Source organism: Lemur catta, chromosome 2, assembly GCF_020740605.2.
Source record: "Lemur catta isolate mLemCat1 chromosome 2, mLemCat1.pri, whole genome shotgun sequence".
Taxonomy (NCBI): Eukaryota; Metazoa; Chordata; class Mammalia; order Primates; family Lemuridae; genus Lemur; species Lemur catta.
Window position 1 is genome coordinate 46320919 of NC_059129.1, and position 10881 is coordinate 46331799.

Here is a 10881-nt window from a genome sequence, read left to right on the forward strand (position 1 = left end):
GGGGAGAGTTGAAGTATCAGTCAGGCAGCCCCCTTCCCACCCAAGCCCCTCGAGGCCCCCACCGCACCCTGGCCTTGCCCTCCCAGGTCATTCCCCCCCCAGCCCCAGGCTGCACACGCAGACGTCAGACTTGTCTCCAGAAAATCCACCCCGCAGCCCCTCCTCAGCCTCAGCCTAAGCTTTGCTGAGATGGAGCCTCCACTTTTACCCCCACATCGGCACTTGGAAGCAGGATGTGCCTTGGCCAGGAGGCCAAGAACTGGGAGCTAGGCCGGAAGAGCCGCGCCCTCCGGGCCTTGCCTGTGGCAGCCGGGCCATAAGGGGTTCATCCAGATTCTGTTTGAAGCCAATTCCCAGAACATCAGATAACACCCAGAGCCACAGACAGATACAAGAAAGAACACAGTACTCGGCCTGGGACAATTTACCCATGGCTCAGGATCAGCTGGATTTGGTTCTGGCACGTGGGACAGACAGGCAGAGGCTGGAATTCCCCAGGCAGCGGGGCACAGCTGGGTCAGGAGGCCCCAGTCGGTTTGGCCGGAAGCCCTCCCTCCACGGAGAATAACTCAGTCTTCCTTTCCTGAGGGATGCAAAACTGGGCTTAGAATCTCTACGTTTCCCACCACCCACATACCTGGTGTAGACAATGCTTAAAACATACTTGTGGAATATGTTCTCCATTCATTCCATGAGTATTTACTGAGCACCTGCTGTGTGCCTGGCACTTGGGAAACCTTGTTGATAACAATGATCACCACTATTTTCAAAGATCTAGACACCAGGCATAATTTTTTTTTTTTTTTTAAGAGAGCAACTCTCCCTACATTGCCCTATTCACAGGCGGGACCATAACTCACTATAGCCTGGAATTCCAGGCCTCAAGTGATCCTCCTGCACCCTGCCTCCTGCTGCCACTGCACCTGTCCATACTTATTTTTGAGTTATTATTCACATACCATAAAATCACCATTTTAAAGTGTACAATTCAGTGGTTTGTCATGTATTCATAAAGGCCATGCGTGATTTTAAATTCTCAAAATAATTATAGGGGTGGGTTATTATCCACATTTAATAAATAAGGAAGCTAGGGCCCAGAGAGGCTAAGTAACTTGTCCATGATTACCCAGCTGGGAACTGGCAGAGTGAGGACTTGAAGCCAGGCAGTTGAGAGCAAAGCATGACCTTGAGCAAGAGGCTTGATTGACTCTTAGGATGGGGCCAGATGACAGAAAGTCATCAGTGAAATGAGGCCTTGCTGGAGAGGATAATAGGGAGCCATTGCAGGTTGTTGAGCAGGTGAGTAGTGAGACTGAAGTTCTAACCAAGTAACCTTGCAAAGTGACAGCATTTGGAGTAGCAGCCCCAGCCTCTCTTTCTTGAAAGATGTAAGGACCTGTTTGTGTCATTCCATTCCATCTTACTCATTGCATTTCCGTTGCTGGATCTTTGGCAAAAAAAAAAAAAAATTATTCTGGGCACCTGCTCTGTGCCAGGCACTATTATAGGCTCAAAGAATATGACGGTAAAGGGACATAGTATCTATCCCCAAAGAGTTCCCAGGCTAGTGGGGGCCCTGTGACGTGCGGACGGCTAAACCACAGTGCAGCATGAGCAGTGCTGTTGAGGTAGGAATAAAGGGCCTGGGAACAGAGAAGAGTAACCGACCGTCTGCCCCAGGAGTGGGAACCAGGGACGGTCAGGGGAAACTGCAAAAAGGAGGTGACACTGCGATGGACATTGGAGTTGATGTCTTTGTTTCCCTCAGAAGCAGACCCTGAGACAAAGATTTGAGTGTGAGTAGTTTATTTGGGAGGTGTCTTAGTCTGTTCCTGCTGCTATAACAAAATATTTTAGACTGGGTGTTCTATAAAAGAAATTTATTTCTCACAGTTCTGGAGGCTGAGAAGTCCAAGATCAAGGTGCCAGCAGGTCTGGTTCTCTGTTTCCCAGATGGCACCTCATTGCTGCATCTTCCAGAGGGGCGAACGCTGTGTCCTCACATAGCAGAAGGAGGAAGGGTAAAAAGGGACCCAGCTAGTTCCCTTAAGCCCTTTTACAAGGACACTAACCGGTCCATGAGGGCAGAGCCTCCTAAAGGCCCCACCTCTTAATACTGTTACATTGGCGATTAAGTTTCAACATATGAATTTTGGAGGGACATGTATGTTCAAACCATAGGAGGAGGAGGAGACGCTCTGTGGGGAGTGTGGAGGAGAGACAGGGGAGGGGAGGCAGCCAGTGCAATGTGCTTTATCAAGCCAGTTATTGCTGTGGGCGACTGGGGCTCACTGTCACCAAAGAACTCTGGGAGACTGTAGACCATACCTCAAACTTAGCCCGCCAGAGGGGTGAGGGAGCTGCGATGTGCTTCCACCAGCTTCTGCCAGCCCCTTAGCTCAGTGGCTGAGGGCTGCTTCTGGAGGGCGCCGATTTCCTGGCACTTCTGGCCTGACCGGCACAGAGTGGCAGTGCAGGCGCAGAAGCCAGAGAGAGCCTCGGGCCAAGAGATGCAGGTGCTGGCAGTTGGATGTAGGGGACTGGAGCGTGCTCAGGCAGGGTGAGGCAGCACCCGCCACAGATGATGAACTTCCACCTGCAGGACAAGGCGGAGCAGGCATTCCTGGCAGGGGGCTAGTATGATTAAGGGGCAGAGATCTGTGACCGGGGGCCATCGTGTGGCTGGAGCACAGGGCGAGGGTTGGGGGAGGTAGAGTATGAGGCCAGGAGGTGAGGGGCCATGATGCAAGGCCACGGCCTCCTCTGGGCACAGAGGCTTTTCAGAAGGGGACATTGAAGGAGGGTGGTGTGAAAGACACCCTCCAGCTGCATGGCCAACCATCGAGCCCCAAAACATAAAACTTGCTGATCAGGCCCAGGGAAAAAGATGCTCCCAGTCCCTGCCCAGATGAGTTGCTAATGGTTCAAAAGCAGCCCGGAGACAGACGTTGCCATTGGAGGGGTCATTTCTTCCATGAGAGCTGTGATGGTGCCAAGTAACGGTGGCCACCTGCGACGTCCAGGCAAGCCAGTGGGTGAGCCAGCAGGTGCCTGGCAGCCCGATTAGACCCAACCATGGCCCTGGCCCACCAAGCATGTAACTGCTGCTCCTCTCTCTGATTAAGAACTGCAAGCACGGAATGGGCCATGCCCAGAAGATCTGGAATAATCAGCATCAGCATTTTGCCTTTGCCATCCAAGACTGCAAACATGCTGTCATCTGACCTAATCCACGGTGGTAATGACGGCAGAGCAATTTCAAGAGGCAACTCAGCATTGATAAGGAGAGGAAAAGCACCACCCGGCTTGGGAGGCAGAGCTCCTCACAGAAAAGGCAGCTGCTGTCCCTCCTCCCCTCCCCGGGCACTTCTTGCAAATGCTGCCCTCCATCTGCCCTGTCTGAGGCTGGGGATGAGAAGAGGAAGGGACATGGAAGAATGGAAGTGGGTGTGTGCACGGGACAGGGAAGTGGGTGCTGCACATACTGCACCTTAGAACAAACTAGGAAAAAGGCATTCTTTTTACTCTGAATGCAGCCTTGAGCCAGGCAGGGCACGTGGCTTGTTGGGCAGCCTGTGGGCTGGATTTGAGTTCGCACTTACCCCCTTGGCTGGGTGCCTTTGTACAGTAAACACCTTGCACTACCGTACATGGCAGCCCCAGGGAGGGAAGGAAAGATAAGAGGGCATGACAGGAACTTGAAACCACCATAGTGGTAAAGAAGCAGGGGAGATGCAGTGTCTGATTCCATCCATTAATAGAAATCCTAGAAGGGGCTTGGTTGGAGACCATCTAGGTTAAACCCCTTCTTTTACTGAAAAGCTTAGAGAGGAGGGGCTGATGGACTCAAGGTCATCTGGAGCTTCCTTTGGTAAGAAAGTCCACTAACAGGGAGGCCAGGTGCCCACGAGCAGGGAAGTCCTGGCTCAGAAGGTGCGGTGAGAAGCCATGTTCTGTTGGGGTAGAAGGGGAGGCAAGAAGCCAGCCATGGGACTGTCCATGCCTCTAGTCCCTCATTCCTCCTAGAAGGGTGGCAGCCTCCCTGCCAAATGCCCCACCATCCCGACTGGAGTCCCATGCTGCCCCTCGCTCCTGCTTCTCCCCACGTCATGGTGCCAGCTAGCTCAGCCCACATTTCATCTGGGCCAAGAGAAGCCCCAGGCCCCTCCTGCTGCCAGCCCTGTAGCCGCTCCTGCCCTAAGACACACCCCTCACCCTGCCCTGCCCCGGTATCTGTCTGCAGCTGCACAGGCACTAGCTCCCTCTCTCACTTCTCTCGCCCTCCTCTTCCTTCCAGCCACACGTGCCTTTGCAAGCGAGGGAGGCCTCCCACCCCTTACAGTCTAGAGACTAGAACCTTCCCAACCACCAGGGGATCTGTACAACTGAAGGCAGCTTGTGTCACTCTTCTGCTTAAGACCCTTCCTGGCTCCCATCTCACTCTGTATAAAAGGACTTGCTGGGCTGTGGGCTCTGCTCCCCACCTCCCCACCTCCCAGCCTCCCCACCACCCCGCCTCCCACCACCCCACCTCCCACCACCCCACCTCCCCGCCTCCCCGCCTCCCCACCACCCCACCTCCCCGCCTCCCAGCCTCCCCACCACCCCACCTCCCACCACCCCACCTCCCACCACCCCACCTGCCCACCTCCCCGCCTCCCCGCCTCCCCACCACCCCGCCTCCCACCACCCCACCTCCCCGCCTCCCACCACCCCACTTCCCCACCTCCCCACCTCCTCACCTCCCCACCTCCCCACGCGCTCTCCCCCTCCTCTCCCTCTCACTGGCTCCACTGCAGCCACACCGGCCCCCTTACCCGCTCTGCAGGCTGCTGTCTCTGGGCCTTTGAACTTGCTATTCCGTCAGCCTGGAATACTCTCCCCTGGGGCCTTCAGGGCCCGCAGGTCCTGGCCTAAATGGCCCTTCCTGGCCACACTACCTAGCTAGTTCCTTGTTAATACTCTCATTCCCCTCGCCCTCCTTTATTTTTCTTCATAGCGTATCCTTGCCTGTTTTCCCCACTAGGATACAGGCTTTATGTAGGCCAGGCTTTGTCTTGCTCCTTGTTGTGTCCCCAGCCCCTAGGACAGTGTCTGCACACAGCGGTGCCCAGTTTGTCAGGTGACTAAATGCAAAGTCCACCCTTGGCCTCAGAAACACCGACCCCTTCATGAGGCCCCCTGCTATCCCCCCACCAGTCCCAGACAGGGCCTGGGTCTTCTCCTCCACACATCTCCTCTGTCCCTCCATCCAGCAAACATTCATTCAGCATCTGTTACGAATTCGGCAATTGACTGGTTTGACAACTATTAGATTGAGATTCTCTGGGTCCCGTGGCCAGTACTACGGAGAAGGGAAGGGATTCTTATGCATGTATTTCCTGAGAACCTACCACGAGATAAGCACAGGAGTAAGAATTTAACGTCTGTCACACGTGCGATCCTCACAGTAACCTCGGCTGTCCTTGTCCCACTTGCAAAGCCTTGACTCCTCTGCGCCCTGTGCTGTGCTAGCTCATCGCTGAGGACAGAGGCGAGGGAGGCCCTGTCTCTGTAGAAGCCCAGTCAGCGGAGTTGCATCACTCATTTTGAGTTTATGTTCTAGGAAATCCTTAGGAGAATAATGGGCATTACTAGCTCCATTTTTTCAGATAAGGAAACTCGGGTCCAAAGCAGTTCAGTGACTTAAATTACCCGAACTCCCACAGGTAAGTGGCACAGAGACAGGATGCGAGCCAAGGGCTGTGTCGGTCCAAAGCCCCCGTCTTTGCTCCTCAGGCCGCACTCAGGGCCTGTCCAGGAGCCGCAGCCTCTGCCAACATGGCTCAGGCCAGAACCCTCACAAGTCTGTGGGGCCCACTCCAGTGCCATGGCCTGGACCCTTCCACTTTTCACTATGTCCAAGCATAGACAGCCCAGCCTGTCACCTCTCCCAGTCCCACCCTCACCTACGCACACGTGTCATCCAACATTTGGCTTGGTAGCGTGAGTCCTGGGATAGAGATCTCAGTGCTGCAAAGGACTGTAAGGTAACCTGACTCACCTGGAGTTTACAGATCTAGGGCCTGAGGCCTAGAGACGGACAGAAATTCCCCCAAGGTCATTTGGCCAATGAGCAGATTCAGAAACAAAAGCTAACAGGCAGTCTGATTAGAATCAGTCTCCTTTCTTTTCCACCCCAGCTCCTTCAAGGAGGGATGGGTTGCCTTGGTTTTCTGTTGATTGATAAACACAAATGTGCCATCTGGGCTTTCCGCAATAACAGCCAAAGTGACCTTTCATCTCCCCACCCTCCCCCAGGCCCTCATTCCCAGCCAGAACCAGCCCCATTTAGCTGCCCCCGGGCCTTGCCTCCTGCCGTTTCCTCTCTGCCCGGCCCAAATCCTACCCACCTTCAGGTACCATCTCTTCCAAGAAGCTAGCCTGGATTCCCCCAGCCTGACTGAATTTCTCCTCCCCCCGAACACCCAAAACGCTTCTCTTGCTTCTCTTAGGTAGATTTTTTCCTCCTTTCCCTCTCGGCCTTCCTACCTTGGTTCTCCACAGCCTGGCCTTTCCCAGCCTCGGCCTCCCTCTTTTGTTTTGCTGGATTTAATTTCATTTGAATACATCACCCCCAGCCAGCCAGCCTGCTCTTAAGCCTCCCGAACTCACTCTCTCTCCACTCAATGTGAATAAGCCCATTTCCTCCTATTTGAGCATCTTGGGAAATGGAGAATGAGTTCTCACGTTTCTCTAGAAGCTTAAAAGCAAACTAGGTCCCAGCCTGAAGTCTCAGCCTTCCCCCAGCACACTTGACGCCTTCCTGATTGTCATGCTCAGGTCCAGGCTAGGGAGGAACAGGTAGATTTTCACCCGGGAGGCCTCAATCCAGTCCGTTCCTCGACCCCCCTCCCGTTTCTCCCCTGCCCCAGTTGCCGTGAGGGGTGCCCCAGGGCCCTGCCCCTTCCTCCCCAGGCTGATGGGTGTGTGCGGGAAGGGTGGGGGCTGCTATTTCACCCCAGCCCTTAGATTCTCTGTCACTACTGCTCCTTGGCCCCTGCCCTGGCTGTACCTGCTCCAGAGCAGCCTGAGAAGCCACTGAGTGTGGCTTTCTAAGCTCTAAATGCATTTTCACGCCAAGCTGCTTGTGTTTGCTTGCCTAGCGGCTGAAGGTAACTGGAACGTGCACAAAATGCCATGAGCCTGGCTTTGTGAGGAAGCTTAAGTCTCAGTGGCCCTGCCCTGGAGCTTGCCTGCCATGATTTCCTCGGGTTTCATTAGCTCTGGCTTTGCACCGGGAGAGGAGCTCATCAGACACACTCCACGCCTTGCCTCCTCCACCTCTGGCTAAGAACAGCTGCTCCGATTACGGGAAGTATTTGTTCCCCAGTTCACTGATAATTTTATCAGAAGCCCAGGCCAGCCTCAAGTGTGAGGCTTCAGTGGCTGCCGGCCTGCTGGGGGCCGGGGTGGGGTGGGGGTGGGGGCAGAGTGCCAGGTTCCCTCCACTCTCTCTGTATCTGTTTCTCAGTTTCCCCAGCTTACAAATGGGGACAAGAATATACCCATACCACTGTCCCCTCTAGAGTTGGTATGAGATTCCAATTAGGTGGGGATTATCATAAAATCACAGAGGTTTAGATTAAAGGGGGGTCCGGGTCTCTCATTCTACAGATGGAAAAACTAAGGCTCGGGGAAGAAAGTTACAAAAGTCGAACAGTGACCAGTTCTGGCCTGAAAACCAGCTTCCTTATTTTTTCAGCTGGAGGGAAAGGGAGCAAAGAATGGTAAGGCAACTGTCCCTGTGTGACTTCAGAGTGTGACAGAGGGAGAGCAGACCTCAGTTTGAAGCTCAGCCCTGCCAGAACCCAGCCAACAGACATGGCGCCTTCGTCTGTGAAATAGACTCGTGCATGGAACAGGGCACCGTGATGTCTGGTCCACAGCTCTTCGGAGAGGATTAAATGCAATAATATGTGTAAACTACGTGGTGCTTTGTAAGTTCCCCAGACATAAGTTTCTTCCCTTCTCCTGTTTGATCTTAAACAATGTCACCAATGCTTCCAAAATGGGAAGGACAAAGCGGACATTTCCTCCAGAGCTAAATGTTGCCAAAAAGACAATTGTGAACTTCGGATTCCCTTTCCTTTGGGGGCTTTTCTTATACAGCGAATATAAAACGGCCATTTGCCCCTGTCAGTGCATGAGGAAGTAGAAACGTTACTTCTCTTTTCTCCCCAGCTCCTTCTGCTGTCCGAGAGCTTCCTCACAGGTACGGGGGCGGCAGCTCTTAATGGAGCCGCGGCCAGACCCTCACGGAGAGGGAAGTGCTTTCTATGATGAGATTAGCTGAGTGGTGCGGCTAACACAGTTACGATCCAATAAACACACTGATTAGGGTCATGTGTGCTCCTGCCCTCCTGCTGTGCCTCAGCAGGCCTGGCTGGGGCTCTCTTGGAAGGAGACATCGAGGCTAGGGCCGCCCAGCCCGCCGGGCCTGAGGACGCTCCGGGAGGGAGTTGTCAGGTTGGACATCCCGCCCTGTAAGGGAGGAAATTCAGGTTCTAACCTCTGCCCTACCACCAGATTATTATTTTTTCTGCACTTCATCTTCCTCTGTGTGTCAAAGGTGGAGATCAGGGGAAAAGAGTTGAACTTGAGATCAGAAATCCCCAAGTTCAAGTCCTAGCCCTGCTTTTCATTAGCCAGGCAAAGCCCAGAACCTTTATTCCATCCTTGTACAAAGCCTCTGTACAGGGCTTTGTGCTACATGCCTAAAGTCCTTAGTTTGCTCATCCAGAAATGGGTATAATAATGCCAACCTCAGAAGTTGGTTTTGGGGATTAAGAGAAAAATATGTATAAGAAGTATCCACAGACCATGAAACACGGAAGGGACAACAATAACTTTTTGTTTTCTTCTAAGTTTCCTTCTGGTTGACTTTCTCTGATTCTATGATAATATTTGTTGGTATAAAAGAGGGGCTCCAAAATTACTTGTTGAATGAGTGAATTCAACTGTAAAGTGGGATGTTAATCAGCTAAGAGGGAACTGACTCTACGAGCTACAGGATCAGGCCGAGGTCACAAGGGCACACCCAACCTTACCATGCACAGAGTCCAGTAGACAGAAAAGAGGGCTGATCAGCTTGTGTCAACAGGGCGCTTTCACAGGCTCATTCTGTGCCAGGCTGACGTCTCAATTCTAGCCCCTCGCAGTCTGAGCAGTTGCTGGTTTTCCACACCCAAGGGGTAGCAGGCCTGGCTTAGTAAAACCATGAAAGGCATCCGCAGGCTTCTGCCTTTTGAAAAAGCTACAAGACTAAGCTGTATTCATAGTGGCCTCTAGTGGCAAATTTCCAAAATAGCACGCTAAGTGGAAACTTGGCAGCTGGAGGAATCTTCTCAGAATGACCTAGATTCAGAAACTTAGGGCTAAAGGGGACCTAGTTCAAATCTTCCCTTGACGGACGAGGACACCAAGGTGCAGAAGTACAGTGATTCACCCAAGGTTACACAAAGGCCTCACATTCCTCTGTCCATAAACCTTGCCCATGCCTGGACATCTATGGCTTCAGATGCAGTTAAGCATGTTACCATTTGGGAGAACAAACAGGAACCCAATTTCTAAATCAAACCAAGCCAACCTTCGAGTGAAACCCTAACATATTTTCTTCCCCTGCACTTTGCTTCTCTCTCATCTGTAAAAGTGTTGCTGGAAGATCCCCTATCCTGGCATTTACCAAAAAGTAGTAACCCGCTCTGTAGGCAACAGGGCTCTAAGGCCATAAAGAGCTTTGTAGGCAGTAAACTCCACGACTTTAACAAATGTGCTTTTTCAATGTGTCCTCCTCCACACGTTGCAAGAATGCGGTGCCAAAAGGGGCCACAGTGATGGCTGAGACTGGCTCGAGGATCTGGGGGGAGGAATCATTTGCCTTGTGCGGGGAAAGCTATTTTGACATATTCTGAGACACAATCCAAAAATACATTAAGCTGAGGACTTCCAGAGGGCTTGGTGGAAAGGCTTTGCTGCCACACTCTAGCTGAAGCCTGGGTTTGGAGACTTGGGGTACAGCTATTTCTGCAAATGGATCTGAATCTTTTTCTGATGGAGAAAATTTATTTGATTCATTCAGCAATAACTCAAAACACTGCCCAAGGTGCTGGGAAGACTCACGGAGGGGAGTAAGACAAGGTCCTGACTCCCAGAGGTTAGCCCAGCGGGAGGGAAAGGCTGTTGGTATGTTGGGATAAGGAGGCAGGAGAAGTGCAGTGATAGATTCAAGAGCCACTGGTAATAACAATAGCTGGCATTTTCTGAGCGTTTTTGAAATGCCAGTTCCTGTTCTAAATACCTACACTAGCTCATTTAATCTTCACAACAGCCCTATAAGGTTAGCACCATTAGCCTCAGTTCACCATTGACGAAACTAAAGCACGGAGAAATTAAGAAACTTGTTTAAGTTCACACTGTTGGGGAGTGGTGGAGCTGGGATCTGAATCCCGACAGTCTGCTTCCAGAATCCTTTTCCTCCAGTGCCATAGTTGCTGGTGCTGTCTTCCCTGCATTTTCTGTGATATCTACTGACCATACCATCTAACCCACCCTGGTGCCCACTCAGGGGATTTCAATGCCAAATGCCACAGTCTGATGTCCACTGTATACTAAAGGGGGAACAGAAGAGCACTGTTTCACAAAGCTTAGTCTTGGCAGCCAAAGCCAGCAGCTGTGAAAGCTTATCCTGTGGTTTGAATCTCCTCCCTCTTCCAAGGCCACCAGGATGAGGCAGGGCGCGCTGGTCTAGGAGGCAGAGGATTGGGTTATGGTCCTGATTGCCCCATGCTCTTAGGAAAATCCTCCTCCCCAGTTTCATGTGGGATGGATGTGACCTCTAGG